A 21468-nucleotide genomic window follows, 5' to 3' on the forward strand; every position below is an offset into this window, starting at 1 on the left:
ACTTCATTTAAACTCGGTTTGCTGTCACTGCTTTTTTTTTGCTCTCTGCTTGCACCCACCACCTCCCCTGCTCCACCGACTTCTCATTGCCAACAATGTCAAACTGTTGTTCATTGTTGCTTGCTCTGTTCTAGGGGGTTTGTTGCCTTTACAGCAAATGGAAGGCACTCCACCTGAGGATGCTGCTGTTCCCTGTCTTGGCTGGAGCTCATGGAAAAGTCGGGAACTTCCTCCGAACAGAGCCATACCGCCAAACACAATTGTATGCATTCAGAATAAGCTTCTGAAATTCATCTCTGTTTCTCGTCTCGTTTTGACGAGAGTGGTTCTGACAGAACTGTATTTGGCCTTCAATCAATTTTTGGCAGGTGAAATTGCCAATTTTGTGTTGTAATGGTCCTTTAAAAGAATTCCAAGCTTTCCTGTGAGCTCTAGTGTTTACAAAAGGTTATATCTTTCTCAACTCTCTACTTCTCTGAGTTAGCAGGGGGTGCATATTTTGGCAAATTCTGAGCCTGCCGATATTTGCACCCCCCGTCTATTTTCCCAAAATATTCTCCAAATGATATAAAACTTCTATTTCATCCTGTGTAAGATTATTATTTTATGTGATACATTCATTTCTCCATTTTATATTTTGAGAATTTATGTTCATTTTTATTACAATATTTTCACTTTCATCATTTTTGAAAGGATACTAAAAGAAATAATATAGCATTTCAACTTTGGGAAATGTAAAACATGTATGAACAATTTTTATGTAGTTTTTAAATAAAAAGAGAAATGGTACATTCTTTAAACAAAATCGTGTACCTAAAAAGGTATGGTAGGAAAGCAAAATACTTTCAACAACAAAACAATCTCAAAACAGAAAAATTATTAAACTTCAGTTATGATTCAAACAGTATAAATAAAAGGCCTAAATGCACATCTCACAGGAAAAATGTTCTGTTTCTCCTTGTGTTGACATTACACAACCTTGGTGGTACCACCGGTTGCAGCAGTCACAGGCAATCTGTAATTGATAGAATAGAAATGGTTACATTACAACATTAAGAAAGATGATTGCATTGTTTTTAAACAGTTGTTTTCCATTTCTCAAACATAAAGCAGTAAGTTTTCTCTTTACTAAACATGAGGCATCTTGTTAACTATCAGTATATGTTGTTAGGTCCATTAGGTCAAACACATTTCTATTACCAAATAAAACTACATTTAATTATGATTTTATGACTGTAGTGTATAAAAAAAAATGAAAGAACTTTCCACTAAACTTGATTGTATGTTCATTTATTTTAGTATGATTTGTTTTTGTTATCAAAAGTACTTTGCGACCATTTTTTATGATGGCATACAATTTGCTTGAATTCAGTTTTCACTTCATTAAATTGTTGTCTTACCCACAGATAATCTTCGGTGTCCTTGCTCCCACAATGACTGCAGAGGTTCTCCAATGACTCTACAGCAAAACAAACCACAACCTTTAGTAAATGTTCTAACATTAACTTAATGGTAATTCTTTTTGTGCTTTTTTTCTTAAAAAGCGTACCATTTTGTTAGTGTTGATTAGAAACTAGAAACAGTCTAATCTTCCATCTCTATCTCAGTTATCTTTATCCCCTGCTTATAATCTATGGTCTCATACACAGATGCAAAAAGGATTTCTGTCGTTCCAAGTCATAAAAGCTACATATCATATTGACATATTAGGCAGGCTCATATTGTGTCTATCTTATCATGAATTGAAACACATATGCATTTACGGTATTTTTATTCACCCAAAAAATCCTTCATTGCCTAATTTTCTTTTTTTGGGGTCTTATTATTTTCTGAATTGAGAAGTAGGAGATGTGAATCCATTCATATTTAAATATGTTTCCAAATAAATGTATGTATGTCTTGTGCAATCTGTCAACTTGTAAATGATATTTGTCTCAAAAAACATTTCTTAATATTATGTTTCACATAACACCCCTCAGTTACACTGTAGACCTTTACAAACTCTGTAAATTTTGTTTTGCTTTTTATGTCACAACAAAGCTAGCCAAGCCATTATTTATAGCCGAAACCACTTTTTAAAGCAGAGGCAGGTGGGTCCAGGTTTGTTAATTATGTTTTTACCTCTACCGTAACTGTTGTACATTTGTGGTGTTTGGGTTTGTTTATGTATTTATTGTGCAGGTATATTAAAATGTGCTCCACAAACAGAATCTGACATGATCACTAATATGATTGTACAGGACACATCTGCAAAGTCCAATATTTTATCATTTCTTATTAGCAAATCAAGGTGATATAACACTGATTTTTTTTTTTTGGTGCCTGAAATTTAAATACAACACAGTACTCCAACCACATGTGATTCGAAAAGAAAAGTTTCAAAAGCCACCTGATTCTGACAGAAGTGTTGTAGAAATGTCTACTCGCATGGCATTAACAGCAGCTGTTGTGGATGGAAGTTAAGTGTCTTTTCTTCCAATATGCACTCTACGAACTGTAAAAACAAAGACTTTCAATTTTCTGACATCAGTAAGAAAAAAGAATTATTGTGTCAAAAGACTGAAATCTTTCACTTTTGTTAAATGGATGAGAGGATCGTTTACCCGATTTCTTTAAGTTGTGTTTGTTATTTTGAATAGTCACGTGGATAAGGCACTGGCCTCATAAGCCAGGGATTGTGGGTTCGAGACCCATCTGAGGTGTATAGCAGAGTGATGCAGCAGAAGAGCATCAGTGGCCTAATGGATAAGGCACTGGCCTCCTGAGCCAGGGATTGTGGGTTCGAGTCCCATCTGAGGTGTATAGTAGAGTGGGTCAGCGGAAGAGTGCTGAGCCGATAACCCAGAGGTCGATGGACGGAAACCATCATCTGCTATGTGTAAATTTTCAAATCAAACTCAACATCTCTCATTAAAAAAAACTGGAAAATATGATGTAACATTCAGCAAAATCACAATTGACACTTGACCAACTCTGAAACCCTTTCGACACACTCTTAATTCAAACTCGTTTGATGTGCACATGAGTGTTCTCAAATGTTCACTTTTCTGATACAAGTAAGAAAAAATAATTATTGTGTCAAAGGACGGAAATCTTTCACTTTTGTTCAATGGATGAGAGGATCGTTTACCCGATTTCTTTCAGTTGTGTTTTTTATTTTGAATAGTCACGTGGCTAAGGCACTGGCCTCCTAAGCCAGGGATTGTGGGTTCGAGTCCCATCTGAGGTGTGTAGCAAAGTGGCGCAGCGAAAGCGTGCTGGGCCCATAACCCAGAGGTCGATGAACCGAAACCATCCTCTGCTATGTATAAATTTTCAAATCAAACTAAACTTATCTCACAAAAAAAACTGGAAAAGATGATGTAACATTCATAGCATCACAATTGACACTTGACCAACTCTGAAAGCCTTTCAACACACTCTTAATTCAAACTCGTTTGGTGTGCTCACGAGTGTTCTCCAAAGTCCACTTTTCTGATATAAGTAAGAAAAAAGAATTATTGTGTCAAAAGACTGAAATCTTTCACTTTTGTTAAATGGATGAGAGGATCGTTTACCCGATTTCTTTAAGTTGTGTTTGTTATTTTGAATAGTCACGTGGATAAGGCACTGGCCTCATAAGCCAGGGATTGTGGGTTCGAGTCCCATCTGAGGTGTGTAGTAGAGTGGGGCAGCAGAAGTGTGCTGGGCCCATAACCCAGAGGTCGATGGATGGAAACCATCCTCTGCTATGTATACATTTTCAAATCAAACTCAACATCTCTCATTAAAAAAAACCTGTTAAAGATGATGTAACATTCATAGCATCACAATTGACACTTGACCAACTCTGAAAGCCTTTCTACACACTCTTAATTCAAACTAGTTTGGTGTGCTCACGAGTGTCCTCCAAAGTCCACTTTTCTGATATAAGTAAGAAAAAAGAATTATTGTTTCAAAAGTCTGAAATCTTTCACTTTTGTTAAATGGATGAGACGATCGTTTACCCGATTTCTTTAAGTTGTGTTTGTTATTTTGAATAGTCACGTGGATAAGGCACTGGCCTCCTAAGCCAGGGATTGTGGGTTCGAGTCCCATCTGAGGTGTATAGTAGAGTGGGGCAGCGGAAGCGTGCTGGGCCCATAACCCAGAGGTCGATGGACCGAAGCCATCCTCTGCTATGTGTAAATTTTCAAATCAAACTCAACATCTCTCATTAAAAAAAACTGGAAAATATGATGTAACATTCAGCAAAATCACAATTGACACTTGACCAACTCTGAAACCCTTTCGACACACTCTTAATTCAAACTCGTTTGATGTGCACATGAGTGTTCTCAAATGTTCACTTTTCTGATATAAGTAAGAAAAAATAATTATTGTGTCAAAGGACTGAAATCTTTCACTTTTGTTCAATGGATGAGAGGATCGTTTACCCGATTTCTTTTAGTTGTGTTTTTTATTTTGAATAGTCACGTGGATAAGGCACTGGCCTCCTAAACCAGGGATTGTGGGTTCGAGTCCCATCTGAGGTGTGTAGTAGAGTGGGTCAGCGGAAGCGTGCTGGGCCCATGACCCAGATGTCGATGGACAGAAACCATCCTCTGCTATGTATAAATTTTCAAATCAAACTCAACATCTCTCATTAAAAAAAACTGGAAAATATGATTTAACATTAATCAAAATCACAATTGACACTTGACCAACTCTGAAACCCTTTCTACACACTCTTAATTCAAACACGTTTGGTGTGCACATGAGTGTTCTCAAATGTCCACTTTTCTTACATAAGTAAGAAAAAAGAATTATTGTGTCAAAAGACTGAAATCTTTCACTTTTGTTAAATAGATAAGAGGATTGTTTACCCGATTTCTTTTAGTTGTGTTTTTTATTTTGAATAGTCACGTGGCTAAGGCACTGGCCTCCTAAGCCAGGGATTGTGGGTTCGAGTCCCATCTGAGGTGTGTAGCAAAGTGGCGCAGCGAAAGCGTGCTGGGCCCATAACCCAGAGGTCGATGAACTGAAACCATCCTCTGCTATGTATAAATTTTCAAATCAAACTAAACTTATCTCACAAAAAACAAAACTGGAAAAGATGATGTAACATTCATAGCATCACAATTGACACTTGACCAACTCTGAAAGCCTTTCAACACACTCTTAATTCAAACTCGTTTGGTGTGCTCACGAGTGTTCTCCAAAGTCCACTTTTCTGATATCAGTAAGAAAAAATAATTATTGTGTCAAAAGACTGAAATCTTTCACTTTTGTTAAATGGATGAGAGGATCGTTTACCCGATTTCTTTAAGTTGTGTTTGTTATTTTGAATAGTCACGTGGATAAGGCACTGGCCTCATAAGCCAGGGATTGTGGGTTCGAGACCCATCTGAGGTGTGTAGTAGAGTGGGGCAGCGGAAGCGTGCTGGGCCCATAACCCAGAGGTCGATGGACCGAAACCATCCTCTGCTATGTATAAATTTTCAAATCAAACTCAACATCTCTCATTAAAAAAAAATGGAAAATATGATGTAACATTCAGCAAAATCACAATTGACACTTGACCAACTCTGAAAGCCTTTCTACACACTCTTAATTCTAACTCGTTTGATGTGCACATGAGTGTTCTCAAATGTCCACTTCTCTGATATAAGTAAGAAAAAAGAATTATTGTGTCAAAAGACTGAAATCTTTCACTTTTGTTCAATGGATGAGAGGATCGTTTACCCGATTTCTTTTAGTTGTGTTTTTTATTTTGAATAGTCACGTGGATAAGGCACTGGCCTCCTAAGCCAGGGATTGTGGGTTCGAGTCCCATCTGAGGTGTGTAGCAGAGTGGCGCAGCGGAAGTGTGCTGGGCCCAAAACCCAGAGGTCGATGGATGGAAACCATCCTCTGCTATGTATAAATTTTCAAATCAAACTCAACATCTCTCATTAAAAAAAACTGGAAAATATGATGTAACATTCAGCAAAATCACAATTGACACTTGACCAACTCTGAAAGCCTTTCTACACACTCTTAATTCAAACACGTTTGGTGTGCACATGAGTGTTCTCAAATGTCCACTTTTCTTATATAAGTAAGAAAAAAGAATTATTGTGTCAAAAGACTAAAATCTTTCACTTTTGTTAAATAGATAAGAGGATCGTTTACCCGATTTCTTTTAGTTGTGTTTTTTATTTTGAATAGTCACGTGGCTAAGGCACTGGCCTCCTAAGCCAGGGATTGTGGGTTCGAGTCCCATCTGAGATGTGTAGCAAAGTGGCGCAGCGAAAGCGTGCTGGGCCCATAACCCAGAGGTCGATGAACCGAAACCATCCTCTGCTATGTATAAATTTTCAAATCAAACTAAACTTATCTCACAAAAAAAAACTGGAAAAGATGATGTAACATTCATAGCATCACAATTGACACTTGACCAACTCTGAAAGCCTTTCAACACACTCTTAATTCAAACTCGTTTGGTGTGCTCATGAGTTTTTTCCAAAGTCCACTTTTCTGACATCAGTAAGAAAAAAGAATTATTGTGTCAAAAGACTGAAATCTTTCACTTTTGTTAAATGGATGAGAGGATTGTTTACCCGATTTCTTTAAGTTGTGTTTGTTATTTTGAATAGTCACGTGGATAAGGCACTGGCCTCCTAAGCCAGGGATTGTGGGTTCGAGACCCATCTGAGGTGTGTAGCAGAGTGATGCAGCAGAAGTGCATCAGTGGCCTAATGGATAAGGCACTGGCCTCCTAAGCCAGGGATTGTGGGTTCGAGTCCCATCTGAGGTGTATAGTAGAGTGGGGCAGCGGAAGCGTGCTGGGCCCATAACCCAGAGGTCGATGGACGGAAACCATCCTCTGCTATGTATAAATTTTCAAATCAAACTCAACATCTCTCATTAAAAAAAACTGGAAAATATGATGTAACATTCAGCAAAATCACAATTGACACTTGACCAACTCTGAAACCCTTTCGACACACTCTTAATTCAAACTCGTTTGATGTGCACATGAGTGTTCTCAAATGTTCACTTTTCTGATACAAGTAAGAAAAAATAATTATTGTGTCAAAGGACTGAAATCTTTCACTTTTGTTCAATGGATGAGAGGATCGTTTACCCGATTTCTTTTAGTTGTGTTTTTTATTTTGAATAGTCACGTGGCTAAGGCACTGGCCTCCTAAGCCAGGGATTGTGGGTTCGAGTCCCATCTGAGGTGTGTAGCAAAGTGGCGCAGCGAAAGCGTGCTGGGCCCATAACCCAGAGGTCGATGAACCGAAACCATCCTCTGCTATGTATAAATTTTCAAATCAAACTAAACTTATCTCACAAAAAAAACTGGAAAAGATGATGTAACATTCATAGCATCACAATTGACACTTGACCAACTCTGAAAGCCTTTCAACACACTCTTAATTCAAACTCGTTTGGTGTGCTCACGAGTGTTCTCCAAAGTCCACTTTTCTGATATAAGTAAGAAAAAAGAATTATTGTGTCAAAAGACTGAAATCTTTCACTTTTGTTAAATGGATGAGAGGATCGTTTACCCGATTTCTTTAAGTTGTGTTTGTTATTTTGAATAGTCACGTGGATAAGGCACTGGCCTCATAAGCCAGGGATTGTGGGTTCGAGTCCCATCTGAGGTGTGTAGTAGAGTGGGGCAGCAGAAGTGTGCTGGGCCCATAACCCAGAGGTCGATGGATGGAAACCATCCTCTGCTATGTATACATTTTCAAATCAAACTCAACATCTCTCATTAAAAAAACCTGTTAAAGATGATGTAACATTCATAGCATCACAATTGACACTTGACCAACTCTGAAAGCCTTTCTATACACTCTTAATTCAAACTCGTTTGGTGTGCTCACGAGTGTTCTCCAAAGTCCACTTTTCTGATATAAGTAAGAAAAAATAATTATTGTGTCAAAAGAATGAAATCTTTCACTTTTGTTCAATGGATGAGAGGATCGTTTACCCGATTTCTTTTAGTTGTGTTTTTTATTTTGAATAGTCACGTGGATAAGGCACTGACCTCCTAAGCCAGGGATTGTGGGTTCGAGTCCCATCTGAGGTGTATAGCAAAGTGGCGCAGGAGAAGCGTAGTGGGCCCATAACCCAGAGGTCGATGGACGGAAACCATCCTCTGCTATGTATAAAGTTTCCAATCAAACTAAACATATCTCACAAAAAAAACTGGAAAAGATGATGTAACATTCATAGCATCACAATTGACACTTGACCAACTCTGAAAGCCTTTCTACACACTCTTAATTCAAACTCGTTTGGTGTGCTCACGAGTGTTCTCCAAAGTCCACTTTTCTGATATAAGTAAGAAAAAATTAATTATTGTGTCAAAAGACTGAAATCTTTCACTTTTGTTAAATGGATGAGAGGATCTTTTACCCGATTTCTTTAAGTTGTGTTTGTTATTTTGAATAGTCACGTGGATAAGGCGCTGACCTCCTAAGCCAGGGATTGTGGGTTCGAGTCCCATCTGAGGTGTGTAGCAGAGTGGCGCAGCGGAAGCGTGCTGGGCCCATAACCCAGAGGTCGATGGACCAAAACCATCCTCTGCTATGTATAAAGTTTCCAATCAAACTAAACTTATCAAACTGGACTTTGGCTTTTTTTATCTCTTCTCTTTTTTTTTTTCGGAAGGCATGTTTTATAACATGTGAATAGCCCGGCTAGCTCAGTCGGTAGAGCATGAGACTCTTAATCTCAGGGTCGTGGGTTCGAGCCCCATGTTGGGCGTAGCAATTTTAATAATCAGCAGATTTTTGATCCAGCACTTAAAGTCAAAGTTCAGCTCTGTTACCACCATCACAGCGTCCTCAGTGGTGCCTCTTCGAATGATCACAAACGTCCTGAAATGCACAATATGAATCAAAAACATTCAAACTTGCGCAAGAGCATTACGTTTAACTTTCTTTGGGCTCATGTCATTTCTGTATTCCCTTTTTGCTCAAGTATGATCATTCACTTTAAAACAAAAGAAGGAAAATCTGAATAACAACCAATGGCCTCTGGCCCTCTCTTGCTTTCATTACTCATCCAGCGACATCACTCCCTGGCCAATCAGTGGCCTGCAATCTGTAGACGTCACATTTTCGGCTCAACTCAACTCGAATCCCTGCCGTGTAGGTGCTAAAAATGTAGCTGCTACCAGCTGTTACTACCTCATGGAAAACCCTAAAACCTGAGTCGAATATAGTCAAGTGGAGTAGGGTTTTGCATTTTGGTTCACGTTTGTCATATTTTACACAGTCAGGGAAGTAATGGTGTCAGGATGGCCGAGCGGTCTAAGGCGCCAAACTCAAGGCTTCATTCCTTCCTTAGGACAGGGACTTCTGGTCTCCAAAAGGAGGCGTGGCTTCAAATCCCACTCCTGACACTAATTTCTTGCTTAAATCTTACTTGCTTATTAGAAGACCTTGAAGAAAGCCATGTCAGGCCATGGTGAAAAAAGGCATTTATCTCTGAAGACGGGCCTTCAGTTCCCCCCATTAACATACACAATTCTGATGTGCGATGAGGCAGTTCTCCTGCTACATTAAGCTCTTTTCCACTCGTACTTACTCACAACCACCTCAACGTGGGTGGGGTTGTTATAGCAAGGAGGTCCAAAAGTCCTGTGATGTCACTTTTATTGGACAAAACATGACACAACAATTTAGGACATCAAGGCGAAGGTATACCTGCTACTTGGTCTGTGTCTTTGCGTCTAGTAATCCACCTCGTTGACGATCACAGAATACATCAAATCCAACTGTTGCTGTTGCCGGGTTCTTGTTAAGGAGTGGCTTTCATGACTCATCCAGTGACATCAATCCATGGCCAATCAGTTGCCTGCAGTCTGTAAATGTCACATTTTCGGCTGGATTCAACTCGACCCCGACCGAGTAGGTGCTAAAAATGTAGCACCTTGTGCCAGGTGGTATTACCTCATGGAAAACCCTAACAGCTGAGTGGGATCCAGTCGAGTGGAGTAGGTAGAGGTTGAAAAGGGAGGAATGTGTTCCGATGTCATTCGAAATATCTGAAAGTTGACTTGGCTTTTTTTCATCTCTTCTTTTATTTTTTGGAAGGCATGTTTCATAACATGTGAATAGCCTGGCTAGCTCAGGTGGTAGAGCATGAGACTCTTAATCTCAGGGTCGTGGGTTTGAGCCCCACGTTGGGCGTAGCAGTTTTAATAATCAGCAAATTTTTGATCCAGCACTTAAAGTCAAAGTACAGCTCTGTTACCACCATCACAGCGTCCTCAGTGGTGCCTCTTTGAATGATCACAAACCTCCTGAAATGCACAATATGAGTAAAAAACATTCAAACTTGTCCAAGAGCATTACTTTGACCTTTCTTTGGGCTCATGTCATTTCTGTATTCCCTTTTTGCTCAAGTATGATTATTCACTTTAAAACAAAAGAAGGAAAATCTGAATAACAACCCATGGCCTCTGGCCCTCTCTTGCTTTCATTACTCATCCAGTGACATCACTCCCTGGCCAATCAGTGGCCTGCAGTCTGTGGACGTCACATTTTCGGCTCGACTCAACTCGAATCCCTGCCGTGTAGGTGCTAAAAATGTAGCTGCTACCAGCTGTTACTACCTCATGGAAAACCCTAAAACCTGAGTCGAATATAGTCAAGTGGAGTAGGGTTTTGTATTTTGGTTCACGTTTGTCATATTTTACACAGTCTGGGAAGTAATGGTGTCAGGATGGCCGAGCGGTCTAAGGCTTCAGAGTCAAGGCTTCATTCCTTCCTTAGCACAGGGACTTCTGGTCTCCAAAAGGAGTCGTGGGTTCAAATCCCACTCCTGACACTAATTTCTTGCTTAAATCTTACTTGCTTATTAGAAGACCTTGAAGAAAGCCATGTCAGGCCATGGTGAAAAAAGGCATTTATCTCTGAAGACGGGCCTTCAGTTCCCCCCATTAACATACACAATTCTGATGTGCAATGAGGCAGTTCTCCTGCTACATTAAGCTCTTTTCCACTCGTACTTACTCACAACCACCTCAATGTGGGGTGGGGGGGTCGTTATAGCAAGGAGGTCCAAAAGTCCTGTGATGTCACTTTTAATGGACACAAACATGACACAACAATTTAGGACATCAAGGCGAACGTATACCTGCTACTTGGTCTGTGTCTTTGCGTCTAGTAATCCACCTCGTTGATGATCACAGAATACATCAAATCCAACTGTTGCTGTTGCCGGGTTCTTGATAAGGAGTGGCTTTCATGACTCATCCAGTGACATCACTCCCTGGCCAATCAGTTGCCTGGAGTGTGTAAATGTCACATTTTCGGCTGGACTCAACTCGACCCCGACCGAGTAGGTGCTAAAAATGTAGCACCTTGTGCCAGGTGGTATTACCTCATGGAAAACCCTAACAGCTGAGTGGGATCCAGTCGAGTGGAGTAGGTAGAGGTTGAAAAGGGAGGAATGTGTTCCGATGTCATTCGAAATCTCTGAAAGTTGACTTTGGCTTGTTTTATCTCTTCTTTTTTTTTCGGAAGGCATGTTTTATAACATGTAAATAGCCCGGCTAGCTCAGTCGGTAGAGCATGAGACTCTTAATCTCAGGGTCGTGGGTTCGAGCCCCACGTTGGGCGTAGCAGTTTTAATAATCAGCAGATTTTTGATCCAGCACTTAAAGTCAAAGTTCAGCTCTGTTACCACCATCACAGCGTCCTCAGTGGTGCCTCTTTGAATGATCACAAACCTCCTGAAATGCACAATATGAATCAAAAACATTCAAACCTGCGCAAGAGCATTACGTTTACCTTTCTTTGGGCTCATGTCATTTCTGTATTCCCTTTTTGCTCAAGTATGATCATTCACTTTAAAACAAAAGAAGGAAAATCTGAATAACAACCCATGGCCTCTGGCCCTCTCTTGCTTTCATTACTCATCCAGCGACATCACTCCCTGGCCAATCAGTGGCCTGCAATCTGTAGACGTCACATTTTCGGCTCGACTCAACTCGAATCCCTGCCGTGTAGGTGCTAAAAATGTAGCTGCTACCAGCTGTTACTACCTCATGGAAAACCCTAAAACCTGAGTCGAATATAGTCAAGTGGAGTAGGGTTTTGCATTTTGGTTCACGTTTGTCATATTTTACACAGTCAAGGAAGTAATGGTGTCAGGATGGCCGAGCGGTCTAAGGCGCCAGACTCAAGGCTTCATTCCTTCCTTAGTATAGGGACTTCTGTTCTCCAAAAGGAGGCGTGGGTTGAAATCCCACTCCTGACACTAGTTTCTTGCTTAAATCTTACTTGCTTATTAGAAGACCATGAAGAAAGCCATGTCAGGCCATGGTGAAAAAAGGCATTTATCTCTGAAGACGGGCCTTCAGTTCCTCCCATTAACATACACAATTCTGATGTGCGATGGTGCAGTTCTGCTACATTAAGCTCTTTTCCACTCGTACTTACTCACAACCACCTCAATGTGGGTGGGGTCGTTATAGCAAGGAGGTCCAAAAGTCCTGTGATGTCACTTTTGTTGGACAAAACATGACACAACAATTTAGGACATCAAGGCGAAGGTATACCTGCTACTTGGTCTGTGTCTTTGCGTCTAGTAATCCACCTCGTTGACGATCACAGAATACATCAAATCCAACTGTTGCTGTTGCCGTGTTCTTGTTAAGGAGTGGCTTTCATGACTCATCCAGTGACATCAATCCATGGCCAATCAGTTGCCTGCAGTGTGTAAATGTCACATTTTCGGCTGGACTCAACTCGACCCCGACCGAGTAGGTGCTAAAAATGTAGCACCTTGTGCCAGGTGGTATTACCTCATGGAAAACCCTAACAGCTGAGTGGGATCCAGTCGAGTGGAGTAGGTAGAGGTTGAAAAGGGAGGAATGTGTTCCGATGTCATTCGAAATCTCTGAAAGTTGACTTTGGCTTTTTTTCATCTCTTCTTTTTTTTTTTGGAAGGCATGTTTTATAACATGCGAATAGCCTGGCTAGCTCAGGCGGTAGAGCATGAGACTCTTAATCTCAGGGTTGTGGGTTCTACCCTGAGATGAGTGTGAGCATTCACTTGTTTTAAAGTGAATGCTCACACTATTTTCTTAGCGGTGGCGGAGTAATATCAACGAACATCCAGTACAAAATGTCAAATAAAACACGACAGAAGCAACTTTTCGCCACAAAATTTGATATGGATTACCAGTGCACACCAGTAACCACTCCGGTAAGTTGATTATTTTGAAAACGGACGTTTATTGTGCTTTTACGGACCTTTGTAGACATGCGCATGATTTGCCGTTCTGAAGCAGGTTGAGAAGAATCAAAATTAGGCAAATACCGGAGACAGTAGTAAGCGCTGAGGAGGGTTCTAAAACATTGCAGACGACTCAGAAAAGAGGCTTAATGTTGAAAATACCGGAGTTCTCCTTTAATAAACTGCATCCTAAAGGTGTTATGGTATAGACTGCACATTTTTAATCTTTGATTTTCTGCCAGGATCAAGCGCTTGTGGCGCGATGTGTGGAACGGCGTGTCAAGCGTTTATTATGATCTGCTCCACACTCTTGAGGAGGATGGCCTGCTTGACCCAGCCAACTGCGCGCACCTTTTCTGTGCCCAGTACGTCTTTTTGCCCCGCATTCAGCAGGATCTGGAGACCTTCACAGATGGGTGGAATAACCACTCAATCCGAACAGAGGGGAACCTCAGTCCTAACCAGCTGTGGGAAATTGGGACGATTCAGGACCCTGTCAGCCCTCCTGACAATGTTGAGGTAAAGGGAAAACTTATATTTTATTTACCAATGTTGTGGACAACAGCTATAACAATTTTTGTACTGTTTTAGGTGCCCCATCTTCCAGCCGTGGCAATGACAGACCTGGGTCAAACTGGAGTGCAGGTGCCTGAACTGGCATGTCCCTTGAGTGTGCAAGAACTGTAACGATTGGATGAACTGTTCAATCCAACTGCACCTTCCTCGTGTTTTGGGGCAGACATATATACTGCAGTAGTAAACTATGTAGAGAGCATTCATGAACTACGTCAGGAACCATAAGGGAAGGTTGAGACACTGTTTTGCAGAGAATCTTATCTGTGTACAGTGCCCATAGCCTGGGACCTGTAACACAAACTATCATTACTTCCCCTTCAATGCACATCTGGCTTTAACAATCCAAAAAAATCATACGAACAATAAATAATTAATTCAAACTTCACATTACCACTATCACCATAGAGTGTTTCTCCTGATGATGTCACCAAGGTTATAAAAGTAGACAGTATGGAGTGCTTCCTGCTTTTGTTCTTGGGCCACAAATTAAACTCAAAGTAACTTGTCTGAAAGAATAAATAATTGTATAATGAACTTAATTAAACCAATAAACTTATTGTAAAATATACTTGTGTGTTTTGTTTTTTTTATCCACAAAAGCTAATGTATCTATAACCAAATAATGCAAACGCCAAAAAAACCTGGGATAGTATGTGTCTACATATTACAGAAAGATGGAATAAAATAATGGAATAAAGGGACACTTGTTGTGGCTCTCACCCACATTGTCTTTTTCAATTCAGTATTTTCTGAATTTGAGAGTGAACAAAAGTATGTGAGAAAAAATGAGATCTTTCACCTTGGTTTTATTTATTCAAAGTAACACGTTTCATTTAATAGTGCACCATTTGCAGCTATAAACCTTACATCAGAGAACCTGTTACACAAAAAAACAACTTAGAACAGTATTTTCTGAATTTGAGTGATAAAAAGAGAACACTAAAATATGGGGGGAAAGAAAAAACATTTTCCAACGTTTGCCCACTGAGTGTCGTTGGCGCTCAGATCCCGGCCGGCAGAAATTGCTGCTCCTTGATTGGATGGTTGGTTGGCGCGTGGGTGGGCACCGGGTTGATTGGCAAGTCAGTAAGCAACATGCTGATTGGCTATTCACTCAGGCGTCGAAACAGGGTCAAAATTCACACATGCACAAAATGTTTTTACAACTTCAAAACTTTGTTACACATACACAAACTATTTTTACAACTTCAAAACTTTGTTACACATACACAAACTATTTTTACAACTTCAAAACTTTGTTACACATGCATAAAATGTTTTTACAACTTCAAAACTTTGTTACACATGCACAAAATGTTTTTACATGGCCACAAAATATTTTTACAACTTCAAAACTTTATTACACATGTGAACATCATTGTACAAGTACAAAATCTTTCTGACCCTTATTTGATCCCATGCAGGTTGCTTCGGTCAAAAGCCCTTTCCCGTTTACGATGGTGTTAAGTGCAAACCAAGACCTTATAATCAACAATGTGCCTTTTGCTAATGATTCTGTCCTGCCCAAAGCACTGTAGAAGGTTGTGACAACACAGCTAGTTGAGCTGTGGTCAGAAGATTCTCATGCAACAAGTGTCTTGGCTGTTTTTTAAGAGGGCTCTTGAGGAAAACAAATAGAAGCAAGTGGAAGCAAGAACTCTTCTGAGGTAAAGCGGCCGCAATAATCTTTAAACCAGATGATGCAGTGCCAGAATAGCAATACGACATGGTATTGCTAAGCAAGGAGTAAAGTTGAGTTGCCAATGAAAATAGTTCTCTAGGAGAAGTCTGCAATGTCAGAAGTGGGATTTGAACCCACGCCTCCAGGGGAGACTGCGACCTTAACGCAGCGCCTTAGACCGCTCGGCCATCCTGACTGTTCAAAGGGATGTTTGACGATACTGTCAGCGGGTCCAGGCATGATTTCAGCGAATATGTGGGTCTGCGTTGTGTTGGTGTTGAAGGGGAACATTGACGAGGCATGCAGCTTCATGGAAGACTCTCCTTCTGAGTGATGGGACTGTGATAGCAATGTTCCTGCACCTTGAAACGGGACACGAAAATCACTCATTGGCGATAGTTCTCTTTTCATCTGACGACTGTATCCACTAAACAGAAATTCCTCGTTGGTAAAATGGACAGTATCTCTGCCTGTCACACGGAAGATCGGGGGTCGATTCCCCAACGGTGAGGGCTAGGTCTTTTATCAAATGCCTGCCATCAAGTGATGATCGCTTTGATACTCTCACCCATCTTCGGCCTAAATGTCAATAGCCCCCTTCAAATAGCCTAACATGAGGCCAGGTTGCTTCGGTCAAAAGCCCTTTCCCGTTTACTATGGTGTTAAGTGCAAACCAAGACCTTATAATCAACAATATGCCTTTTGCTAATGATTCTGTCCTGCCCAAAGCACTGTAGAAGGTTGTCACAACACAGCTTGTTGAGCTGTGGTCAGAAGATTCTCATGCAACAAGTGTCTTGGCTGTTTTTTAAGAGGGCTCTTGAGGTAAACAAATAGTAGGCATAGCATTTGGAAGCAAGAACTCTTCTGAGGTAAAGCGGCCGCAATAATCTTTAAACTAGATGATGCAGTGCCAGAATAGCAATACGATATGGTATTGCTAAGCAAGGAGTAAAGTTCAGTTGCCTTGCCAGTGAAAATAGTTCTCTAGGAGAAGTCTGCAATGTCAGAAGTGGGCTTTGAACCCACGCCTCTGGGGGAGACGGCATCCTTAATGCAGCACCTTAGACCACTCAGCCATCCTGACCACTAAAAGGGATATTTGACGATACTGTCAGCAGGCTCAGGAATCATTCCAGCGAATATGTGGGTCTGCGTTGTGTTGGTGTTGACGGGGAACATTGACGAGGCATGCAGCTTCATGTGATGGGACTGTGATAGCAATTTTCCTGCACCTTGAAACGGGACACGGAAATCTTATTTTACTCCTTGGCGATAGTTGTCTTTTCATCTGACGACTGTATCCGCCACATAGACATTCGTCGTTAGTATAATGGACAGTATCTCTGCCTGTCACGCGGAAAACCCAGAGGTTGATGGATCGAAGCCATCCTCTGTTAGTCGGTCATCTTGTTGAGTTCCACCAGTTTATACTCTTCTCTTCCTATGCTCTCTTCTGTAAAGATTTCATGGCGTTAGATGAAGAGCACAAGAAATATCTATGGGTGTTGCACAGTGGCATGACTACAACTGGTACTCATCAGTTGTTATTCTGAGTTAGAAAAGTTTCATCTTACAGGGTCTACTGACAACTGTTGATTACAATCCTTAAAGCTGCCGTCGGCTGGTTTTCAAAATTCCGAGTCTAAAGTCGAACTGATACAACTTTCAGGTCCCTCCCCCAACCTCAACCAAGCTCCAAACCGCCCCCCAAACCCCTCCCCCTCTGTGGACGAGGTTGTGCACGTATGTTCACACCAGTGTGCGTGCACACAAGCTGGGGCAGACACACGCTCAGCATGGAAGACATGGTTGGTGACTGTTCTGCTCAGATCTGACCGGGAGAACTTTCTTGCGCGTGAGAGGGGGGCGGGCTCGATAGCGGCGTGTGCACAAGCTGTGATTGACAGGTAGCGATTCCTCCCTCCTAATGTGATTGGTTAAAAACAGCCGGGAGCGCTCGATTTTTGAAAGCACGATTACAGGCTTTAGAGGGAGCTACAGAATTTGGGATTTTTCCTAAACAGACTATTTAATATTCTACTTCCAGAATCCCATGACAGTTCAAGCTAATATGACTAAAAAAAAATTTGCTGACGGCACCTTTCAGTTCAGTCCGTCTTTTAAAGGTGACGCTCCCTTGTAGTTGGATCAAATATATCTTTGGTATTGTGGCCGAGTGGTCTAAGGTGCTGGATTTAGGCTCCAGTTGCCATGAAGAAGATGGAACTCACAGGAAATCATACACATGTGCTGGTCCTTTGGGGAGGTAACCCATATGTCAAGTCCACTTCCACTTTCATCCTCTGATAAGGTTCAAACATGAATCCCAAATCTTTTTAGGTGCCCCTTTCAGTCTTAATGTGTGACAACAGAAAGAAAGCTCATTTTAACCAGTCTAACCTGTTACTGACATTTTGAAGAACTTCAGTTTCTTCTACTGCCAGAGATAAAGGGGACCTTGGTCAGAAATAATTTTTATATGTGGAACTACAGAGAGTCCTTAATAAAGCTTATACGTTAATGTCACACACAACTAAAGAGTCCCTTCAGGGTCACAGAATAAACAGTGAAACAGCACATGCAAAAAAAATGGATGTTACCACTGTGACATTGGCAGCTGGCTGGCAAGCTATCTTTTCCAAGGCTCATGTTTGTTTTTGGCCGTTACTCTTTGGGGTTTTGTAAATGCAGGTCAAAGATATGGCTGAGGACAGCGAGATGCTATGCGTGGTCAGTCAGTAGGTCTAACATTTGTACACTATGACTCAGAGGGCAAACCATTAATTCTGCACTGTTTAAAGCCTTGATGCAATGAATCCTAAGAAAATCATCCCAGTGGAGATGCAATGTTGGGGATACTAGCCATAGAGACCAAAGTCATTTGAAGTAGCAGATTTTAAACTTCTGTATATCTACTAATGAGGGTGGCCTGTTAACATAGTGGTGTAAAGGGATTGAACTGAAAACGGCCTGAAGACGCCATTGAAAGTACTGCGGTGACTGCTAATGTTGTGATGGTAACTTGGAGGTTCCTAGATTTCCAAAACCTTAACCAAGACACATGGAAGCTGAGTTGCACAGCGCTTGTTCCGAGGTGCTTTAAATCCTCAAATGTATCTCCCAACACAATTTCCTGTCTGACGTCTACAGACTGAGATGCAAAAGCAGAGTGGTGCAGCGGAAGCGTGCTGGGCCCATAACCCAGAGGTAGATGGATCGAAACCATCCTCTGCTAGTTGATCATCTTGTTGAGTTCCACCAGTTTATACTATTCTCTTGCTATGCTCTCTTCTGTAAAGATTTCATGGCGTTAGATGAAGAGCACAAGAAATATCTATGGGTGTTGCACAGTGGCAAGACTACAACTGGTACTCATCAGTTGTTATTCTGAGTTAGAAAAGTTTCATCTTACAGGGTCTACTGACAACTGTTGATTACAATCCTTCAGTTCAGTCCATCTTTTAAAGGTGATGCTCCCTTGTAGTTGGCTCAAAGGTATTTTTGGTAGTGTGGCCGAGTGGTCTAAGGTGCTGGATTTAGGCTCCAGTCTCTGTGGAGGTATGGGTTCAAATCCTACCACTGTCAATGTGGCTGCTTTCTTGGTGGCAGTTTCACAATCAAAAGTACAAATTAGTTTAAAAAAAACATCGCCATGAAGAAGATGTAACTCACAGGAAATCATACACATGTGCTGGTCCTTTGGGGAGGTAACCCATATGTCAAGTCCACTTCCACTTTCATCCTCTGATAAGGTTCAAACATAAATCCCAAATCTTTTTAGGTGCCCCTTTCAGTCTTAATGTGTGACAACAGAAAGAAAGCTCATTATACCCAGTCTAACTTGTTACTGACATTTTGAAGAACTTCAGTTTCTTCTACTGCCAGAGATAAAGGGGACCTTGGTCAGAAATAATTTTTATATGTGGAACTACAGAGAGTCCTTAATAAAGCTTATACGTTAATGTCACACACAACTAAAGAGTCCCTTCAGGGTCACAGAATAAACAGTGAAACAGCACATGCAAAAAAATGGATGTTACCACTGTGACATTGGCAGCTGGCTGGCAAGCTATCTTTTCCAAGGCTCATGTTTGTTTTTGGCCGTTACTCTTTGGGGTTTTGTTAATGAATCTATAGCCTCTTTAGAATAATTCCATCCAGATTTGAGCTGTCTAAGTAATGTAGTTTCCATACAGGACCCAGTTCAGGGTGATCAGAATTCCAAAAAAGCAGTGAAATGGCCCTATTCTGCATTTTCACAAATCAGAAAAAGGTTTCACAAATCCCAAACAAGGTTTTAATGAATCTATAGCCTCTTTAGAATAATTCCATCCAGATTTGAGCAGTCTAAGTAATGTAGCTTCCATACAGGACCCAGTTCAGGGTGATCAGAATTCCAAAAAAGCAGTGAAATGGCCCTGTTCTGTATTTTCACAAATCAGAAAAAGGTTTCACAAATCCCAAACAAGGTTTTAATGAATCTATAGCCTCTTTAGAATAATTCCATCCAGATTTGAGCCGTCTAAGTAATGTAGTTTCCATACAGGACTCAGTTCAGGGTGATCAGAATACCAAAAAAGCAGTGAAATGGCCCTGTTCTGTATTTTCACAAATCAGAAAAAGGTTTCACAAATCCCAAACAAGATTTTAATGAATCTACAACCTCTTTAGAATAATTCCATCCAGATTTGAGCAGTGTAACTTTTGTAGTTTCCATACAGGACCTTGTTTTGGTCGATCAAAATGCAAAAAAGCAGTGAAATGGCCCTTTATGCCCACCCCTTTAATGCGCGAATCGGAGGCTGGCGAATCGGATGCCAACTTCAGCGTCGTTGTGATGAAGGAAGGTGAAATGCTGTTTCAAAAAGCCTTTCCTTTCAAGATACTTTTAATAATTTGAGGAACTAATGTTAGCTAAACCTTGGTCCAGCGCAGTGTTGGCCAGGGCTAGCGAGCTAAGCTAACGTTAGCTAGCTAGACAACTTCGCTAGGTAGCTAGAGGCCAAAGTCAACCACATAAAACAAACAAAAAAAATCGCTAAAATCATTAAAAAAGAGAACGTTTTATCGACCGAAACTTAACTTACCGTAGAAAGAAGAGACTTGGAAGACAAGTGTGACTGCAGTCTGAGTGCTGACTCTGAGTGTAAATCCAGAGGGATTCTCAGAACGACGGAGTTATTTCACTATCAGGAAAGAACTGCAGGGGAAGTTCATTTTGATCAATTCTGAGTAAAATGAATAGTAACCCCTGTTAATTTACACCAACACTAAAAAAAAAATAACACTGACACATTTGCTGCGCAGTGAAGCACTCGGGATGGGTGTCACTGTGGGCCCCTCCTCTCTCGCTTGGGAGTGTGAAGGGTGTGACAGAGATTTGGTCTGAAGGTCTCCATGGTAACCTCGGTTCTAATACGTCACAAAGAGCTCACAACATATGTGATGATAATGCCTCGACACGTCAATGTAAAACACGTGCATGACACGTGATTTATACGTCATAACACATCATTAAAAGTCAGAGGCGAAAGTTTATAAATAGGACCCAGAGATATCAACAGCTTTGTGTTGGGAGGTTGTGGCTCCCCTCCCTCAGGGAGCAGGTTGAGAGGCTGATGGCAGATGGGCGTTGAGTCTCGGCTGCCAGGACAGCAGTCAGGCTCTTTCCATGCGTACAGTATGAGGCTGTGGCTGGAAGCGTCTGTTCCGCCACTCGCAAGTCAGGCTTGTGTTGTGGACGGGAGCCCCCGGAATTGGTTGCGTCTTGGTCTCGGTCCTCTCATGTACTTCTGGTCCCTGAGTAGGCTACGTCTTTTGTGTTAATTCCAAACACAATCATCTGAGGCTACAGCAGTGCCCGCTGTCACTGCCGTGCATTATTAGCCTCCATCACAACAGCTGGTCTCACTTTTCCATGGCAAGGAAACGAAACCAAATCATCACGGGTCCAACACATCACTTGTCCACTTCACTAGTGGGACCTGCTAGTAGGTTTTAAA

At 41.2% G+C, this 21468-nt stretch overlaps 10 non-coding genes across 10 annotated transcripts; 9 read left to right on the forward strand and 1 right to left on the reverse strand.

Moving 5' to 3' along the window:
• The first annotated feature begins 2727 nt into the window (after positions 1-2727).
• Positions 2728-2800, forward strand: trnar-ccu (transfer RNA arginine (anticodon CCU)). The gene has a single exon. It is a non-coding gene; the product is annotated as a tRNA-Arg (tRNA).
• Positions 2801-6684: 3884 nt separating this feature from the next.
• On the forward strand, positions 6685-6757 carry trnar-ccu (transfer RNA arginine (anticodon CCU)). The gene has a single exon. It is a non-coding gene; the product is annotated as a tRNA-Arg (tRNA).
• Positions 6758-8648: 1891 nt separating this feature from the next.
• trnak-cuu (transfer RNA lysine (anticodon CUU)) lies at positions 8649-8721 on the forward strand. Its single transcript has one exon. It is a non-coding gene; the product is annotated as a tRNA-Lys (tRNA).
• A 529-nt stretch (positions 8722-9250) lies between these two features.
• trnal-caa (transfer RNA leucine (anticodon CAA)) lies at positions 9251-9361 on the forward strand. The gene is made up of 2 exons: positions 9251-9288; positions 9316-9361. It is a non-coding gene; the product is annotated as a tRNA-Leu (tRNA).
• Positions 9362-10078: 717 nt separating this feature from the next.
• trnak-cuu (transfer RNA lysine (anticodon CUU)) lies at positions 10079-10151 on the forward strand. Its single transcript has one exon. It is a non-coding gene; the product is annotated as a tRNA-Lys (tRNA).
• Positions 10152-10680: 529 nt separating this feature from the next.
• trnal-caa (transfer RNA leucine (anticodon CAA)) lies at positions 10681-10791 on the forward strand. The gene is made up of 2 exons: positions 10681-10718; positions 10746-10791. It is a non-coding gene; the product is annotated as a tRNA-Leu (tRNA).
• Positions 10792-11512: 721 nt separating this feature from the next.
• trnak-cuu (transfer RNA lysine (anticodon CUU)) lies at positions 11513-11585 on the forward strand. Its single transcript has one exon. It is a non-coding gene; the product is annotated as a tRNA-Lys (tRNA).
• A 529-nt stretch (positions 11586-12114) lies between these two features.
• On the forward strand, positions 12115-12225 carry trnal-caa (transfer RNA leucine (anticodon CAA)). The gene is made up of 2 exons: positions 12115-12152; positions 12180-12225. It is a non-coding gene; the product is annotated as a tRNA-Leu (tRNA).
• Positions 12226-15576: 3351 nt separating this feature from the next.
• Positions 15577-15659, reverse strand: trnal-aag (transfer RNA leucine (anticodon AAG)). Its single transcript has one exon. It is a non-coding gene; the product is annotated as a tRNA-Leu (tRNA).
• Positions 15660-18969: 3310 nt separating this feature from the next.
• Positions 18970-19051, forward strand: trnal-uag (transfer RNA leucine (anticodon UAG)). Its single transcript has one exon. It is a non-coding gene; the product is annotated as a tRNA-Leu (tRNA).
• Positions 19052-21468: the final 2417 nt, after the last annotated feature.

Source organism: Odontesthes bonariensis, chromosome 8 (assembly GCF_027942865.1).
Source record: "Odontesthes bonariensis isolate fOdoBon6 chromosome 8, fOdoBon6.hap1, whole genome shotgun sequence".
Lineage (NCBI taxonomy): Eukaryota > Metazoa > Chordata > Actinopteri > Atheriniformes > Atherinopsidae > Odontesthes > Odontesthes bonariensis.